General features: G+C 40.0%; 1 protein-coding gene, 1 long non-coding RNA gene and 1 pseudogene across 6 annotated transcripts in view; 2 read left to right on the top strand and 1 right to left on the bottom strand.

The window, feature by feature from the left end:
• ANKS1B (ankyrin repeat and sterile alpha motif domain containing 1B) overlaps positions 1-16,607 on the bottom strand; it is an 827,013-nt gene that overhangs the window by 461,456 nt on the left and 348,950 nt on the right. The window lies entirely within an intron of this gene.
• The window catches only part of LOC132227136 (uncharacterized), a 252,747-nt gene that overhangs the window by 178,703 nt on the left and 57,437 nt on the right, over positions 1-16,607 (top strand). The window lies entirely within an intron of this gene.
• Positions 13,428-14,723, top strand: LOC132227133 (nucleophosmin-like; annotated as a pseudogene).

Here is a 16,607-nt window from a genome sequence, read left to right as displayed (position 1 = left end):
ACCCAATCATGCAGTGACTCCTGGTGGCTTTATTTTTTAAAATATACCTACAACCTGTCTGTTTCTCTCCCACTATCTTTCCTCTGGGTCACTGCAATAGTCTCCTAACTGGTTTCCCAGTTTCTACCCTTGCAACTTTTCATATGATTCTCAATGTGGTAGCCAGAGCAATCCTAGTAAAACTGAGTCAAATGATATCACCCCTCTGCTCAGAACTCTCCACTGGAACCCCAATTCACGCTAGGTTGAATCTAATATTTTTACAGTTGTCTATGTGGCTGTACATGATCTGGGCCCTATGCACACTCTCCCCCAGTTCTGTAATTTAAGCTCCCAGACCTCTCCTTTTTACTTAGAGCGAGCCATCTTGCTTCCGGGCTATTTCTCCAGTACATCAGGCATTCTTCTGCACGGCTACCTCTGTACTTGTGGTTCCCTCTCCTGGGACTGTCTTCCCCTAAGAAGTCACATGGCTGCCCCCTCTAGTACTCCCTTTAACTACTGTCATTAGTGAGACCTTAATTCATTATCTTCTCAATAAGCCCTCCACAGATCACCCTATTTAAAATGGCAACCACTAATCTTATCCCCCTCCCCTGCTTCATATTTTCAGCATCTACCTAGCAATATAAAAAATGTATATTTTACCTGTTAATGCTGTTTTCTCTCCCCCAACTACATTCCAGGAAAGTGGAGTTTTTTGTTGTTTTTTTTTACTGCTATATCCAGAGATTAGAAGAAAGTCTGGAGCATAGTAGGCAATCAATACGTATTCTTTGAATGGAATAAACATCTACACTAATAAAAGAGAAAAATGGTAATTGGCGTACGACGCTACCCTTTTCATTGGCTAATCAGGGCTATATGCAAATTAACTGCCAACAAGATGGCAGTTAATTTGCATATGTAGGCACAATGCAGGGAGGCGAAAGGGAAAGCAGGAAGAAGCCCCCTGCCACTGACAGTGATCGGAAACCCAGGGGGGAGCTAAGAGCTGGGGGGCAGGGCAAAGGCGGCCCTGGGGCCGCCTTTGCCCTGCTCCCCAGCCATGATCGGAGGATCAGGCACCTTTTCCGCCCTGGCCAGTGATTGGGCCTAAAGCGAAGCCCACGATCGCAGGGCCGCTGCAGCTGCGGGTCCCCGCTGCCCGGGCCTGACACCTAGGCCAGAGGCGTTAGGCCTGGGCAGGGGCGGAACCTGCAACCGCGGGGATCTGGGGGTCCCCTGCCCAGGCCTGACACCTCTGCCGGAGGCCTCAGGCCTGGTCAAGGGGCCGATCCGGTGATTGGTGATCGGAGGGTGATGAGGGTCAACTCCTCTGGCCGAGGCATCAGGCCTGGGTGGGGGGCGGAGCCGGGGATTGGGGGGATATGATGGTCCCCTTGCCCAGGCCTGAAGCCTGGGTCAGAGGCGTCAGGCTTGGGCGGGGGGTGGAGCAAACGATCAGAGGGAGATGGGGGTCCCCTGCCCAGGCATGATTCCTGGGCCAGAGGCCTCAGGCCTGGGTGGGGGCCAGAGCCAGTGATCGGAGGGAAATGGGGGGCCCCTGCGATCGGAGGGTGATGGGGGTCAACGCCTGAGGGCTCCCAGTATGTGAGAGGGGGCAGGCTGGGCTGAGGGACACTCCCCCACACACACACAACACCCAGTGCACGAATTTTGTGCACCGGGCCCCTAGTTAGCACATAAAGAAAAATTCTAGAGTAATATTCACTTAAATGTTAACAGTGGTTAATAGTAAAGCTATTTAGAAAGAAAATAATATTTTCCCTGTTTGTAAAAATGATGTCTGTTCATTATAGATATTAGTGAAAATAGGGAGGAGAAATATAGTTCCTAGCAATGATTATTAACATTTATGTATATGTATATGTGTGTGTGTGTGTGTATATATATCTTTTTTCTTATTTAAAAATATATTTTTATTGATTTCAGAGAGGAAGGGAGAGGAAGAAAGAGAGATCGAAACATCAATGATGAGAGAGAATCATTGATCAGTTGCCTCCTGCAAGCTCCACACAGCGGATTAACGCCGAAACCCGGGCATATGCCCTGACCAGGAATTGAACCATGATCTCCTGGTTCATAGGTCAACACTCAACCACTGAGCCATGCTGGCTGGGCTATTGTCTTTTTTCTTTGCACTTATAAATTCCTCCAACAAAAATGTAATGATTGTATGTATTTTTGAAAATTTTCAAAATTATATATCACCTAAACAATGAGAACATGTTTATTTGAATGGCTCTAGAGTATTAATCTTTGACATATTCAAATTACTAATATATTTTATCATTTCTTTTTTTAGGGTACATTTTGGTCTTTTACAATGATTTGGAGGGTGTATGTATGTGTTCTATTATTCATTACTTTTATGTTACAAAACTCACCCTCAGATCGATTTCCTCCTTTTATCAAGAGTATCTTTGATTTCTCTCTTTATAAGTTAATAGTTTATATTTACTGATTGCTTATGGGTGCTAAGTATTTACATGCAGTACCTGGTTTCACTCCCACACAACTCTGGGGTATTATGGTATTCCCATGTAATAGGGAATCCTGAAAATGTTAAGTGACTCCCCAAGGTTACACAGCCACTAATTGGTGGGGCAGCATATGAACCAGGCAATGATGCTCTTGACTGCTAAACCATTTTGCATTCTTAAAATGAGAAAATTAGTATACTCATCTCGCTTCTCCAAACTCTTCCGCCCTTCCCAATTTATATTAAAATAACCTGGGGTTTTAGATAAAGTCTATACTATATTTTTCTTTTCAAAAGTGTTAACATTTACATTCATTTAAAACCATATTGAGAATAACTATTTGAAAATATGTTCTATTTATTACAAGTTTCACTTTACACTCCATGATCATTTATACTGATATTTTCCTTGCCCATTCTTGAGATTTTTATTATTCATCCCTTAATCAATTGAAGTGTATCTTTCAGCAACTCTTTCAAAAGGGTTGGTTGTTTTCTCCTATACATATCTGATAATGACTTACTTCCTACGACCTTGCATACCTTGGCTGGGCACATAATTCTTGAATCTGGATTCCTAACCCATTTCTCTAAAAATGCTTAGACTCTTCTCCACTGTTTTCTGAGTGCTTTGAGTTGAGAAGTGTCTGAGATTAGATTAAGTTTTATTCCTTTGTAGGTAACTTGTTTTGGCTTGGTCATGTCTATCTAGATCCTTACAGGGGGCTTTTTCTTATCCTTGAAATTAATGAAATTTTCAAATTTTCAAGTATAACTTTGCTTATTTTAGAAAGTTTGCCTATATTCAGCAAATCATCTGTGATTTATTTTTCAAGACTTTAGCTCAGGAAATTTTTCTTTAATTTTTCCTTTCATTGATGCCTTTTAAAAACTGTTATGCTCTTACTTCTGACATTTCTATAACCTATGCATATTGGATTTCTTAGAGTTTTCCTCTATGTTTTATCTCATAATTTTTCTTCTTCTATACATGTCTTCTGTCTACTGACTGTGTTGAGTTATCTTTTACTTCATTAACTTGGGATTCTCATGACGCATGCATTTTTACCTCCATTATAGTTTTGAATTTGACATGAATATTATTCAGCTGAAGCCTTTATGATTCTATAACTTTGACTCTTAATAACAGCTTCTTCTGCCTTCACACAGCATTAGTCTGCTGAATACTGTTAGATCCGTTTTGATGTTAGTAGTTTAGAAAACTCCTTTTTCTTAAGAGTAATTTTATTTCATAAGATGGCATTGTTTTGATTCTTCAGAATAAGCTTCTTTTAAAAAATATTTTTATTGATTTCAGAGAGGAAGGGAGCAGCGAGAGAGATAGAAACATCAATGGCAATGGTGAAAAAGAATCATGGTCAACTGCCTCCTGCATGCCCCCTTCTGGGTATTAAAGCCGCAACCCGGGCATGTGCCCTGACCTGGAATCGAACCATGACCTCCTGGTTCATAGGTTGATGCTCAACCACTGAGCCACACTGACTGGGCCAAAATAAGCTTCTTGTTTTGAGGTGTCATTTAATATATCTCGTTATTTTGCTACTTGCTCACTCTTGCAGAGGAAGATTTGTCTTGTTTATTTTGGAGAATTGAGATGAGTTCTATCAGAGACTGAGGGAGTCTTTCTTTCTAGCTTTAGGTTCTAAAAAGTGTTTTATATCTATGCTGTCCAATACAGTAGCTGCTAGCCAGAAAGAGAAGGAGAGAGAGATGGATGGGTACATGGAGCGGGAGGGTGGGAAGTTTAGGTGAACTGCCGGGTCTGCCATCCTGCACAGTTCCAGGGGCCTTCTTTCCCACAGCACAAACATGCCTCCTAAAGTTGTGCATGGTGCCCTGTTCACTGAAGTTTTATTTTTTAATCTAGAGCAGGGCTGTCTGACAGAATTTCCTGTGATGACAGAAATGTTCTCTATCTGTGCCCCATCCGATATGGTAGCTGCTAGTAGCCACATACGGCTATGATGCATTTGAGATGTAGCTGGTACAAATCAAAAATTAAATTTCCAATTTCATTTGATTTTATTAATTTTAAATAATCTCCTGTGATAGCGGCTGTTGTGTAGAGCAGAGCAACTTAGAGCAGTGGTTTTCAAAGTGTGGTCCCTAGACCAGCAGCATCAGCATCTCCAGGCAGCTTATTATAAATGCACATTCCCAGGCTCTGCCCTAGAGCATCTGAGGGTGAGGACTACCAGCTATGTTTGAACAAACCCACCATGTGATTCTGGAATAACAACTGGGAACCAATGATCTACTGATCACAAGTTAGGAGAGGATCAGAACTAACAGCAGTCGCAAGAGGGAGTTTTCTCTCTGTCCCAGTGTTTCTTCCCTGTATCTGAGGTTAGCAGCTAGGAGTTAACTAGGACAGTGTCCTCGTTCTTTACCTGTCACGGTCGTCCTCATTAGGAACTAACTGTGACAATGTGTCCCCTAAGCGTAAGTCAGGAGTGAGCCTGTTACCTGACCCTGGCTTCTCTGTGGCGCTTGGTAGAATCCAAAAATACCTCCTCACTGCATCCATGGATGTTTTTGATTCTTGCCCTGAACTTTCTAAGTCTTCTTCATTTTACTACCTTAGTGAGTTGTTGCTTCTTATATGGGAAATCATGTATCTCGTATGTCTTCTATCTTATTCACTTTCCTTTTTATTTTGCACAAACTCTTGAATTACTGGCATTTAGGTGTCACACATGATTAATTTGCCATGCTGATATAGGTCTATTCCTCCTTATTTTATAGCTGTTGGTCATTTCTGAAATGACACAAACTGAGATGAACCAGAGAAATGCGTTCTTGCTTCCCCCTCCCCAATCCTTTGTATCCCTCTTATTACCTTACTTTTTCATCTAATTCTTTAGTGCTCTTTCAAATGTACTATCTCATTTAATCTCCCAAATGTTCCTCTGATGTGGCTTTATTATTCCTATTGTACAGACAAGGAAACAGAAGCTTTCATGATTTAAACTATCTAGACAATAGACATGAATAGAGTATCTGCTTTGTAAGGGTCCCTCACATGCAGAAAGTGATGGTTAATACTTACTCGATTTTTATTATGGACCGAGAATTATATTAAGTGCTTCATATCTAGTACATTGTTAAGCCTTATGAAAACCTTATGAGATCTGTGCTATCATTATTTCTCTCTATAGATGACAGGCAAACCTGGAGAGGTTGAATAACTTGTTCAACTTACACAACCAGTCAGTAAAACTGCCAATTTTCAGGCCTGGTCCGTCTGAATTTATAGCTTGTGCTCTTACTGACTATACTATACTGGTTTCTTAGCCTGCAGAGTAATCAGAGGGTTTCTTCATATCTCATCATTTGTCACACAGTGGGCTGTTTTATTATTTATTTTCTATATGGCAACCAAGTTCAGAGTTATGTGGTTAGTAATTTAGAGAAACACATTAATCTGTTGTAATCGTTTGCTTATTTTCTGTTATTCTGTCTAGAATCCTTAAAATGATGCAAGTCCTGACTTCCACCTTCCATTTGTTCTAAATATTGGTTGCATAATTTGTTGCACGTTAGCCACTAGACTGGGTGCTGTATTCCCGATGTTTGCTAGATGGCAGAGTAATTACCCTGATAAGAGGCTTGGAGATGGTCTGACTAATGCCAAACTCTCCTGCTCATCTGCCTTTGTTCCCATTACCATTGACGGATTCGTTCAAAACGTCACTAGCACTTTAAAGAAAGTATCATCCAAGAGTATTTGCAGCAAATAGGCAGTTTGAGGTCACCTATGAAGAACTCTGTGGCTTCGAAGCTGCAAATTTAAAACAGAAAACTCCATCTCCAAATTGCTGACATTCGGACATGTGCATCTATGGAGGACAAGTGTCAACCCTTACTGTCCACACCAGTTTGATAGGAATGATTCAGAGGTAAGGAACTGCTTACAACTGACCAAACTATGAATTTCCCATACGGCGCACTTTTCCACAGTTACCATCAAAGGAATACTCACTGAAGCCCGCCTCATTACACAGAGGAACATTTTCTCCCCAATATTTATTTTCTCCCTATGTCAGGATCAGTCAGTTCTACTTTAATTCTTCTCATAAGGTAGTATTCAAATACCTTACATTTTGGTAGAATTTTTTTTTCTACAAAATAGAAAAAATAGGGTATTCATTTACAATATCTAGTTAAATGTAATATTCAGGACAATCTGGGCTGTAGGTACTCTTTCACTCATTTTATCAAAATGAAAATGAAGATTATTTTGGCTGTTCATTCATCCATCCATCCAATCTTTCAACAAATATATATATCATACCAAGGCACTGGAGTAACAAAAATTAATCAAATAAGGTCCACCCTGTTGAGGAGATTATAGTTAGGAAACATGCAATATGTTGTAACATGTGCACCACTAAAGAAGTTTAGTGGGCTTCAGAGGAAGAATAAACACTGAAAAAAGATTGAGCCTTGGAGGATGGGTAGGACTTAGATATGTAGAAATGAGTGACAGATGTTGCAAGCAGAGAAAATGTAGGCAAAGACATAGAGAAAGGAAAGTCCAGATGTCATGGGAAAACTGAGTAGCTACAAAGGTAGGTTATAATGTTTAGGGGTTTAAGGAATCTAACCAAAGTAATCAGTGGGCGTAGAATGCAAGCCCAGGTTCTCTTACTCTGAGGTTGGAGCTCTTTCTATCAGCATCCAGCACCTCCCTGGTATTCTCTTTCAAATTGACTAACCCAGTATAGCTCAATAAAGCTGAACAATAGGTATGGGGATAGTTAAAAAAAAACAACCTCAACTTGGCTTGCAAACCATCAATCCTCTGAGAGAAGGTAGGGGAGGGTGGGGGTAAGGGGGAGAGATCCAACCAAAGGACTTGTATGCATGCGTATAAGCCTAACCAATGGACACAGACAACAGGGGGATGAGGAAATGGAGGCAGGGAATGATGCGGGGATAAGATAACATATGTAATGCCTTAATCAATAAAGAAATTTTAAAAAAAACCTCAACTTGGTTTAGAAGTGCAAACTTCAACAATTATGAGAGTCAAGGGCATGCATGGATTCATTCAAGACAAAAAGAACAGATATTGAAATGTCCAAATATTTTGTATTTTAATTATCTTTTCCATTGGGAAACTTCTTTTGAAACAATAAGCTCTGTCTTAGGAATAAAATCTAGCTTGGGGAGGAGAATGAAATTTATACACATTACGAATTCATTGTGCATAAAATCAGGTGTCGTTGGTTGTTATGTAATGGCTTGCTGAAAAGTATTAAAAATACACAAACGAGTAGAATTTTAATATTACTTTAAAATCGGCTTCAGATTAAAAATAAAATCCCCAAGTTATTTATAAAAACAAATCCTCTGATTCTTGTTTGAAAAATAACTTCCAATGAACAGATAATACCTTTGCAATTTGAATTTATGAGATGTTTATTTGCCACTGGGGTAGTTAATTATGACTATGCAGTGTTTGGTTGATATCAAGCAAATTCATTTTCCTGTTTTAAATATTATTTTCATGGCTGAATTTATTTAGGGAAAATTATCTACGGTTTGCAGATAAAAGAGAAGCATCAATTGAGCAAATTATGGCATTCATAATTAAATGCTTTTGGTATGCAGTCTCCAACACTGCTAAAGAAATCTATCACTCCAACAAAATATTTAATATATTTAGCATAAAATTGCATTCAACAAACCCTTAGGAATTTTATTAACTTATTTGGGATGAAATCAGCAGATATTTTCTTGTCAAAAGTTTTCTTTTAAATTCATCAATTCAAAGGCTTTGGTCATGACTTTTAAAATCATATTTTACATGGTCTATACCAGGGTGGACTTGATAACCTGATAGGCCATTGTTTCATTTGAGAGAGAAATATGGAGACATTTCAGATGAGAACTTTGTGGCATTAAATCAAAGGGTAATACATAGTAAAATTTTCAGAAGACATAGCTTCAATATTCAAACGTGTAATAGGTAATCAAGTTCTTCAATTAATAGAGAATTGGAGTAAAAGTGAGATAAAGCAAGGTAGAACTTGAAAAAAGCCCAGTTATGTTGATCAATTCCAACTTAAAATATAACTTTAAAATTAGGCAGTTTTTAACTTCTCCTTCTCTCTTACTTAGTCAGTATCTTAGCCCATCTGATTTTACCTACTAAATATTTCTAAACTCCAAAGATCCCACTCTCCTACTCATGATTGGCTCCTTATTATTGAGGGCTCAGCTTAAATGTTACCTGTTCAGCAAGGCCTACTCTGATCCCTAGTCTATAGTAATCAAACTCTCCAGCCCTCACCCCACCTAGCCCTCACTGCCTCCTACTTCTCTAGTCAGTTACTCTCTAATGCATGCTCTTCTTACCTACTCGAGATTAGTAATCTTTGTTTTCTTGCTTATTGTCTTTTTCCTCCCTGTGCCCCAACTAGAATGTAGCTTAATGGGGGAAGCAACATGGTCAGCAATGATAACTACTGAGTCCCTAGTACATCAACTCTAAGGTAATAAATGGGAGGGAAGGTATCTGGTAAGAACTTGAAATAATACCTAAATAATCCATTGTCCTAATTCAGACCCTTATAATACCTTGCTTAGGTAACTATAAGAGTTCCCTAACTGGTCTCCTTGACATCAGACTCCTCCTTCTGAAATCCATTTCCTTCACTATTGCTGGGTTGTTTTCTATAATGCAGTCTAATCATATCACTCCATTAATTCAATATGACTGCTTTTCTTACAAGAAAAGTAAACTGAGACACACTAAGTGACACCAGGAGTGCACATGTATGGAGGGATGACCAGGTGAAGAGGCCGCTGGAGGGTGGCTGTTTGCAAGCCAAGGACAGGGGCCTTAGAAGAAAGCAACTCTGTCTGTGGTATTTTGTTATGGCAGCCCTAGTAAACGAACACAACATCTTCTAATGAGGATAATAGAAGATAATACCTACTTACTTTATAGGGATGATCTGACTATTGAATCAGACATTTATAAAACATCAAACAGTGCTTGGCATTCTATAGGGAGCAGATGAAGAAATCATCCCCTCTGTGATAAGATTGTGCTATATATCTGTAATCAGAGAAATAAAGTTGAAGTATCAACAAATACTGAGAACCTTTTATAGTTTTTCAATGTTTTGCTTCTTTGGATAAGTTATGAGGTCTCACTATAGTTCCTTAATATTTTATTGGATAAACACTAATATCTTTTTAGTAAAAGGCGAAAGATTTATGCGATCTGAAGAAAAACCAGAGTATAACCCTGATACCTTTTTGAAGTCGTTACTTATGTTATGTTTCTGTTCCTTGATGAATATTACTAGATCCCTTCTCCCTCATCTTCCATGAGGACCTCCCTCCCTTGATGACACAAGGCAGTTCTTGAGAAGGGTCATGTGATATATTCACACATAAAAGAGAACCTATAATTCTGTTGTGTTAAGAAACTGGGTGCGATGATCTCCATGCTTTGAACCCTCCTCCTCCTTCATTCCTGTCTGCCATGCAGTTCTTAGTACTGGCAAAGTTTTATTTTAAAGTTTAAGTCTGTTTAGTTCCTACAAGAGCACCCAATGAAAGAAAGCTCATTCCTACTTATCCTTACTATGACCTGAATTAAAAGCGAAAGCAAAAACAAAAATGGAATCATTGGATTCCTTCAGAGACCACATTAAGAATCACATTATCAAAGCAATTTTGATGCCACAGAGCACAATGGCAGCTGAGAAGCCAAGGAAATATCAATCTTACCAGCAGTAGGAATTGTTTTTCTAAGAGAAATCTAAGGCAATAAATGGGAGGGAGGGTCTTCAGCTACATATATACATGGAACGTGGGAGCTGGAACCAAAGATGCGCCTATGGCTCAGTAAGGAGTTCTTCCCTTTACTTTGAGGGCATCAGGTTATGCAGAAGATGCCCAAGTTCTCAGGATTGTTCAAAACTTTCAGAAGCAGCCCTAACTGGTTTGGCTTAGTGGATTGAGCATCAGCCTGCGGACTGAAGGGTCCCAGGTTCGATTCCGGTCAAAGGCATGTACCTTGGTTGCGGGCACATCCCCAGTAGGGGGTGTGCAGGAGGCAGCAGATCGATGTTTCTCTCTCATCGATGTTTCTAACTCTCTATTCCTCTCCCTTCCTCTCTGTAAAAAAATCAATAAAATATATTTTAAAAAAAAAACTTTCAGAAGCAAAATTAGACCCTCGGCATTCAGGATCTTGTTCAGGGTGCTAAGTGCCTTCAAATTGGTATGTGTAATTCACTAGTGTTTGGTCTTGTTTGAACTCAGATGGATAAAGAAGTGAGTTGTGGATCACGGTAAGATGAATACACATTTCATAGGATGCAAGAGATCATTGTTTTGCTCTACAAACTATTCCCAAACACGTCTCCTCTGGTAGGCTGCACGATGGGCCTGTGTCTTTCCTTCTCCACAGGTAATCTGAACATGCGCTGTGATCATTCTCCACAGAGTCACGTGATTCCCAAGCGTAGTTGTGAAAGTGATAATAATCTGTAAATGTTATTCTACACCTTGTGACATAAAAGATAAACTATTCCAGTGAGTATGTCAGAAATAAAGCTGTCCACCACAGATTTATGTTTTCTCCCGTGGAATAGAGTGGTTGTGTTGCTAGGAAGAAGCTGCACATCCAGGAATTCTTTTTTCCCAGCAATGCCCTAAATATTACCCATATATTATAAATCTTTTCTCTGGCTCTATACTACCTAATATTAACCTAAATTATAGCACTTACATTATAGCACCTAAAGTATAGCACAGTGTACTCCACACAGTCCAACTCCTTCACTAGATTTTGAACTTGAGCACAGAGGCCATGGTTTTATTTATGTTTCTGTTTCCAGATCCTGGCACAGTGCCTGAAATAGTGTAGATCCCATAGATGCCTACTGACTGATGTGATGACTTGGTGACTGGCTGACTGCCATAGTTTCAGAGGTCATTGAAAAGCTTTTATCAATAAGAAAAGTTAAGTGAACTAGATTAGCTCCATTATAAGAAAAAGCCTCTAAGATATAATCTACATACCATAAAATTCATGTTTAAAGTGTACAATTCAATGATGGTTAGTATGTTTAAGGAATTGTGCAACCATCCCAATAAACTAATTTTAGAACATTTCCACCACCAAAAAAAGAAACCTTGTAGCAATTACTCCTTATTCACTTCTTCCCATCTCCACTCCTAAGCAATCACTAATCTACTTCCTCTATCTCTATATATTTGCCTTTTCTGGACATCTAAAAACAGAATCAGGCAATCTGTGGTGGTTTTTAAAATCATGTTTTCTCTTTTGAAAACTGTTGATATCATTTTAACATGCAGTTGAATATATAAAATATGTTCTTAAAATTCACAAAAAAAGAAACAGGATAGGGTTTCCTATAACTGGCTGAATTGCTTAGAAATAACAGTGAAAGGAGCCAGCAGTTGAAATTTTATTACCAATAATTCTAAAATTGATATTTTCTCCAAATGCTACCAAATTCCCTTCATTTTTATTGCAGACCAATTTTGTAAAATGTTATAACAAGCACTAACATTGAGGAACATTAGCAAGTAAATAACCAGCTATGCTCTTTGGCAGGCTCTGCCAGTACTTGCCAATATATGTCCTCTCTTTGTCCTTCTGGACACACAGTTGGACCCTTCCCCTGGGCCTCTTATAGTGATGTGGTTAATTTTACATATCAAATTGTTTGGGTCATGGGGTGCCCAGATCTTTGGTCAAGCAGTATTCTGGGTGTGTCTGTGAGGCTGTTTCTGAATGAGATGAACATTCTAATCAGCAGACTGAGTAAAACAGGTTGCCCTTCCTAATGTGGGTGGTCCTCATCCAATCAGTTGAAGGCCCAAATAGAGCAAAAAGGCTGAGTAAGAGGGAACTCCTCCTTACTGACTGCTTTGAGCTGGAACTCTGGGGTTTTTCCTGCCTTCAGGCTTAAACTGAAACATGGCCTTCGTACAAGAACATACAAGATCAGCTATACAAATGCCAGATCTTGAACCCACCAGCTTTCAGACTAGAAGTACATACCATTGGTGTTATGACTCTATTTCTCTGAAAACGGACTAATGCATGGGCCCAGAACATAAACCCTCCCACAGAGGATCTTGCTCTCTTCCCTCATCTCCTGAATGAATGGGAAGGATTCTAAGGAGCAAAGGGAAGGTCGGGCAACAAATGGAAGGTATCTGGGTCCCTGAATAAAGAATGAGAAGAGAGCCAGCCGGTCCGCCTTCCTTGTACTGCACCATGAATGAGAAATAAACATCTGTAGTGTTGACCCCTGAGATTGGGGGTTCTAGGAGCCAGCAGCATTATTTACACATACTGTATGCTGGCTTTTTGTGGAACTGAAGGCAAACCCATTCCAAGTCAAAGTGCAACTAAGTTAACTATCTCAGTCAAATGAATATCTTTTCCCTTGTGAGTTTTTAAAACTTACCACTAGAGAAAAATGATTCATAAGCTGCTAGTGGAGGAGTGCTCTTACACAGCCAGCTCCTAGCTCACATGGAGGCTGTGGGTCTAGCTCAGGTAGCTGAGTCTGCTTAGAGTTCAGATCTGACTCATCCAGTCGGGCTTTTCTTAAGAGACAAAGAATAGGCTCTATCTGTTGGTAGGTAATGTCATAGCTCTTTAGCAAGCACAAAAATACTTTTATTATTATTTTTTTTTAGCTATACAAATGCCAGTAACTAATGTACCAAACTTCATGACCTTGAACACAAGAAAGAGCTTCTGAAAAGTGGGAAATGTCTTGTCAGAAAGCAACTTCCTTAACAGAAGCAGAATTATATGCTAAGCACAACATAAGCTTTGGAATTAGGTCATCCTAAGTTTAATTTATTCACTGATTAAACAAGCATTTATTAAGAACCTATTAATTGGCTTTCCTTGGTGCGATTCTGTCCTGCGCGTCTGTGCTGCAGCGCTGAAGCCGTTTGTCTCCGCCCGCCTTCTCTCTCACCTAAGTGCGCGCTACCACCCCATGGAAGATTCTATGGACATAGACATGAGCCCTCTGAGGCCCCAGAACTACCTTTTCGGTTGTGAACTAAAGGCCGACAAAGATTACCACTTTAAGGTGGATAATGATGAAAATGAGCACCAATTATCTTTACGAACGGTCAGTCTAGGGGCTGGAGCAAAGGATGAACTGCACATTGTTGAAGCAGAGGCAATGAATTATGAAGGCAGTCCAATTAAAGTAACACTGGCAACTTTGAAAATGTCTGTACAGCCAACGGTTTCCCTTGGTGGCTTTGAAATAACACCACCTGTGGTTTTACGGTTGAAGTGTGGTTCAGGGCCTGTGCATATTAGTGGACAGCACTTAGTAGCTGTGGAGGAAGACGCAGAGTCAGAAGATGAAGAGGAGGAGGATGTGAAACTCCTAAGTATGTCTGGAAAGCAGTCAGCCCCTGGAGGTGGCAGCAAGGTCCCACAGAAAAAAGTAAAACTTGCTGCTGATGAAGATGATGAGGATGATGATAAGGAGGATGATGATGATGAAGATGATGATGATGATGATTTTGATGATGAGGAAGCAGAAGAAAAAGCTCCAGTAAAGAAATCCATATGAGATACTCCAGCCAAAAATGCACAAAAATCAATGGAAAAGACTCAAAACCGTCAACACCAAGATCAAAAGGTCAAGAATCCTTCAAAAAACAGGAAAAAACTCCTAAAACACCGAAAGGACCTAGTTCTGTAGAAGACATTAAAGCAAAAATGCAAGCAAGTATAGAAAAGGGTGGTTCTCTTCCCAAAGTGGAAGCCAAGTTCATTAATTATGTGAAGAATTGCTTCCGGATGACTGACGTGGAGGCTATTCAAGATCTCTGGCAGTGGAGGAAGTCTCTTTAAGAAAATAGTTTAAACAGTTTGTTAAAATTTTCCGTCTTATTTCATTTCTGTAACAGTTGATATCTGGCTGTCCTTTTTATAATGCAGAGTGAGAACTTTCCCTACCGTGTCTGATAAATGTTGTCCAGGTTCCATTGCCAAGAATGTGTTGTCCAAAATGCCTGTTTAGTTTTTAAAGATGGAACTCCACCCTTTGCTTGGTTTTAAGTATGTATGGAATGTTATGATAGGACATAGTAGTAGTAGTGGTCAGACAAATGGGAATGGTGGGGAGACAAAAATATACATGTGAAATAAAACTCAGTATTTTAATAATAAAAAAAACACCTATTAATTGAATTGAATTGGTGAAATTCTGGATAAATGTCAGATTTCTTATGCTTCCCTTCACTTTTTGTCTCTCAGTAAGATCCTCAAATATGAATCCTACTAGAAGCCCAGTGCACGAAATTCTTGCACCCGGGTTTGGGGGTGGGAGGGTCCTTCAGCCCGGCATGCGCCCTCTTGCAGTCCAGGAACCCTTGGGGGATGTCCAACTGATGGGGAGCAGGCCTAGGCCGTGAGTTGGACATCCTTAGTGCTGCTGCAGAGACAGGAGAGGCTCCTGCCACTGCTGCTGCACTTGCCAGCCATGAATCTGGCTTCTGGCTGAACAATACTTCCCCATGGGAGCACACTGACCACTAGGGTGCAGCTCCTGCATTGAGCATCTGCCCCCTGGTGGTCAGTGCACATCATAGTGACTGGTCAACTGTCTGCCCCCTGGTGGTCAGTACACATCATAGCAAGAGGTTGAGCGGTCATAGCATATCATTAGCATATTACACTTTGATTGGTTGACCAGATGACCAGACAACCAGACACTTAGCATATTAGGTTTTTATTATATAGGATAGTTCCACAATGTTGGCTACGGAAACAAGAACCTCTATTTTTCTTGCATTATTAGTTACACACTTTCAATTGCAAAGCTCACTATTATTAGATACTTGTCTTTGCTCCTCCCTCTCTTCTTTTTTTTTCAAGTGGACTCAGGGTTAGAGGTGGAATAATCACTAGACTGGGGATGAAGTGGGTTTGGGGGGAATGGGGCTTGGTGATGGGTTATTTATCAGCTGGTATTAGGGTGCCATTACTTCAACATTTCACTGCTCACCAAATAACTGAATTTCAGAAGATTTTTTCAGTGCTGTGGAAGAGCTATCTGTATATAAATAGCTGAGTTAAGTAGACCTTTCACTGCAGCTGTTGAAACCTATTGTTGTAGCTAGACACCTTGTAGTGATTCAAGATCATCTGTCCTTGGAGAAAGTCTATGCTTTCTTTGATGCAAAAGTGGGTTCCTTTAGCTATGAAAAAAAGAAGCTTTACTTAGGACTGATAGAGAAAGTGTTTACTGAATAAATGAGGGGTACCTGAAATAATACTCAGTCACAATCACTTGCTTTTATTTCATTTCTCTGTTTTCAACATATACCATGAAATGCTTATTGAAAGAATGAATGGAAAAATTAAGTGAATGAATTAATTCATATATGAAAGGATTTTCTGTTTTTCCCTAGTCAGAATCCTCCTAAATAATTCTGGATACGTTCTGGATTAGGCTGGGATCTGTTCTTTACCACAAGAATCAGTAAGTAGACGTTGGGGAGCACACGAGACTTGGTTGGAAAGTTTGTAAGGAGGACATTTCAAGAAAATGGAAGTGTGCTGAAGGTGGCCTACCCTTTTTATCAGAATTCCAACTTACGGGAGTGCCAAAGACGGTGCCACTAATTATTCCTTGACCTTTCCAAACAAGTCTGTGCACATGCAGACCCCTGGGTGTTTACTGGAATCCTTATGCTCAATCTTTAGGTGTCCTTGCTTAAAGGACACTGCAAACACTTGTGCCCTTTCAAGATTACTTATCCTACTGATTGTATCTAAAAGAAAAACTTTATCTCAAACTGCGGTTACAATAAAAGCTTAATGAGGCAGGTGACCCAGGCTGTCTGGTTCCTTTAGCCAGGCATTCCCTTAGCCCTCTCTTTCACAGCAAACATTGTGTCAGAGTAATCATTCATCCATTGCTCAGGGTCTGCTAGTCAGCCCCAGCAAGCAGAGATACCTTTCATTAAACACCAGGGTCTTAAGCCCACAACTTCGGCACATGCCCTGACTGGGAATTGGACCGTGATCTCCTGGTTCATGGGTTGATGCTCAACC

The sequence above is a fragment of the Myotis daubentonii genome, chromosome 2 (genome assembly GCF_963259705.1).
Source record: "Myotis daubentonii chromosome 2, mMyoDau2.1, whole genome shotgun sequence".
NCBI lineage: Eukaryota > Metazoa > Chordata > Mammalia > Chiroptera > Vespertilionidae > Myotis > Myotis daubentonii.
Note: the sequence above shows the minus strand (reverse complement) of the source record. Positions and strands in the feature narration are given on the sequence as shown.